This window comes from Propithecus coquereli, unplaced genomic scaffold (assembly GCF_000956105.1).
Source record: "Propithecus coquereli isolate 6110/MARCELLA unplaced genomic scaffold, Pcoq_1.0 Scaffold243, whole genome shotgun sequence".
Lineage (NCBI taxonomy): Eukaryota > Metazoa > Chordata > Mammalia > Primates > Indriidae > Propithecus > Propithecus coquereli.
This window is the reverse complement of record NW_012147986.1, coordinates 2,179,598-2,183,193: the sequence shown is the minus strand read 5'-3', so window position 1 is coordinate 2,183,193 and position 3,596 is coordinate 2,179,598.

Here is a 3,596-nt window from a genome sequence, read left to right as displayed (position 1 = left end):
TCCATAATGTCTGTACTAATTTATAGGGAATAATGTTTATTTGTAGTTCTGTAGTATAATTCAGGTATTTAGCCTTCTGATTTACAAAAGGATAAATTAAACATTTTCACGTCATTTCATAGCAATAAAAGAGACATGCCCTTAAGACATACTTGCAATTTCGGGAATTAAAATTATTTTTATTTCTAAATATTTGTATATCTTTTCTTTTTCTTTTTTTTTTCCTAATGTATGTGTCACATGTAGGCTAGAGAGCTTGAATCCCTGTCTCTAAAAGTAGACCAGCCCACTTTGGGGATGTGTACCACACAAAGCTGCCCCACCTTCATTTTTCTTTTTTAAAGGTCCTCCTGTAGCACCACAGAGAAAACACAATTACATAAATTTAAAAAGGTTAAAAATGTGATTGCAATACAAAATAATATGTATGCTCATGAAAAAATACTACAAGTGAATACAAAAAAGAAAGCAGCTATTGAAGTAATGGGAACTGCAATCTGGAAACGTTTTTGTTTAAATTGTTTTATTGTTCTCAAAGTTTTTTTTTTTTAAATATACAAAATTGAGGCAAAGAAGAAAAAAGGGCTGCCTCTCCCCCTTTCTGGGGCTACTCTTCTAATCTTTGCTTCTATTGCTATGTATTCACCTGGTACCAGAAAGATGGGCAGCCCCTCAGATCCCTTTTTCTTATCACTTTCTCATAACCCCATTTCATTTATTCACTCATTTATTCTTAAAAAGGTAATAAGTACAAACAGATAATTCAAAAAAATTTTAAAATATACCTATATATAAAAATACATGGGGTTGGGCTCAGTGGCTCACGCCTGTAATCCCAAAACTTTGGGAGGCCAAGGTGGGGAGAATCACTTGAGGCCAGAAGTTCTAGACTAGCCTGGGCAATAGTGAGACCCCATCTCTACAAAAAATAAATAAAATAAAAAAAACAATCTGGGCATGGTGGCACATGCTTGTAGTCCCAGTTACTCAGGAGGCTGAGACAGGAGGATCCCTTGAGCCCAGCAGTTTGAGGTTGCAGTGAGCTATCATGATGCCTTCATACTCTAGCCCAGGTAACAGAGAGAGACCCTGTCTCAAAAAAAAAAAAAAAAAAAAACTTACATGGCAAAATCCCATTCTTCCTCCCATTCTCCCTCCACAGATAAACATTTTAATTGGTTTCTTATATATCATTTTAGAATTTTTTTGCAAATATGCATGTATAGTCTTTCTCTACTCTTCTTTCTTTTGCAACACAAAAATCAGCATACTATACATATCACACCTTGTTCCTTTTTTTTTTTTTTTAAACTCAATATATCTTAGAGCTCTTCTACATGAGTACACAGATCTTGCTCATTCTTCTTTATAACTACATGGTTATTTTATGGTTTGGATGTGCCACAGTTTATTTAACTAGTTCCCTATTGATAGACACTGAAGTCATCCTTATCATGCTATTACCAACAATAATGGCAAGCATAACTACCTACACATACATCAGGTTCGTTTCTGAATGTGACTTTGATGAAGCCTCTGAAGTGGTTCAGGAGATTAGATTACCACAAGATCACATGTTCACTAGGTCAAGAAGTTAGCCCTTTTTCTAGTTCCCATTATGTAACAGCAATATACAGCAAACAACTTCTTTGGGCAAAGCAATTGTACTCTGAGGGGATTTATCTCATAAAAATAAAGTGATAAACAGAACACTCAGGATGAACCATTTCTATTTAAAACTGTATATTTATGTATATAAACGAATATGCATAGAAAGTAAAATATATATCCATCAAAACATTAATTATTGACTCAGCATGGTAGATCTATGGAATGCTTTATAGCTCCCCCACCCCTTTTTGCCTATCCATGCTTTCTAATTTTGCAATAGTAAATATGTATCATTTCTGCAATATATAATAAAATTAAAAACAAAAATAAAATGTTAACACAAATTAAGCTGGATATGTTCCTTCAGTCTGTCTCATATTTGCATAGTGCTTCAGACTGCTTATATATCACCTCATTTGAGAAATCTTCCCCCAGCACTCCATAGATTACTAACTACTCCTTTCTCCGGGTTTAGTTAGCATTTTATTCATCTCTATCACCTCACCTGTCACATGATAAATCAGTTGTTCATCCATCTGTCTCCCTTGCTTGCTTGTGAGCTCCCTGAGAATAAGTTTGATTATATTTTCAGCACCTTGAACAGTGTGGGACACATACGAGCTTCGGACGTAGTGAAGTAAATGATTTCACTATGATGTAATATTAATAGCTCTCAGAATTCAATATATTGTATTTCTAAATTCAATTCAGAAATCAACACATGTATTTCTAAATTGTTAGAGATACTCTGCCAATAACCTGAGAATGTTACGCTTTCTCCTTAAAACTTGAATCCATTACTGAGTAGTTGTGGTCATAGTTAACTCCGTTGTGACAAGCACTTTGGCCAAGGCCATGCATAGTTTTTTCCTTAGGTTATTTTTTTTTTGAGACAGAGTCTCACTCTGTTGCCTGGGCTAGAGTGCCGCAGCATCAGCCTAGCTCACAACAACCTCAAACTCCTGGGCTCAAGCGATCCTCCTGCCTCAGCCTCCTGTGTAGCTGGGACTACAGGCATGTGCCACCATGCCCAGCTAATTTTTTCTATATATTTTTAGTTGTCCAGCTAATTTCTTTCTATTTTTTTAGTAGAGACGGGGTCTCGCTCTTGCTCAGGCTGGTCTCGAACTCCTGAGCTCAAACAATCCACCCGCCTCGGCCTCCCGGAGTGCTAGGATTACAGGCGTGCCTGGCCTTTCCTTAGGTTATTTTTGATTGTTTGCTTTTTAAACCTGGGAGTGTTTGGTAAACTTCATCATCTCTTTGTATCTCTGTGCCTTTGTACCTGGTGGTCTCTGCTTGGAATGCTGCCTCAAGGTTTTATTCAGCTGGAAAACATTCCTACTCACTCTTTTAAGAATCAGCTTAAATAACACCTTCTCTGGGAAGCCATCATATCCTCCCATCCTTTCAGTAAGAGTTGAGAATTCCACAAATCAGACATTTGTGCATCTATTACTATGTATCAGACATTGAACTAAGTGCCTAAGACAGAAAGATGATGCTGTGGAGTCTGTCCTCATAGAGCTCATGGTCTAGTAAGGAAGACAGCCATATGAACAAATAATAACATTCTAGTAATACTAAATGCAACACCAAAAGAAACATATATTGAATATTTGATGTGTCCATTACTTTGTGAGAGGATTTATTAAATATTATCTATGATAATGTTAGACAGGTATTTGAACTGGACAGAAAGCAATGAAACTGCTGTACCCTCAGTTATCTTCTGAAAAAACTGTCTCCAAGGGGTTCTTTTCATATATGCCATACTCTGTGTGACAGATGATACATAAAACCAACTCTACTTCTTTGGTCACAAGTGACTGGATCAGGACTTAGTGCCTTAGCTAAGGACACCATACAGGTTGAACCAGAGGGAGATCAATCACCAAGGACATGTCTTGGCTCAAAATTCTGCCCAATAGGGGCTCTCCATTTTAGAAGGCAACAGACCAATCCAATCAGATATTCTTTCTTGG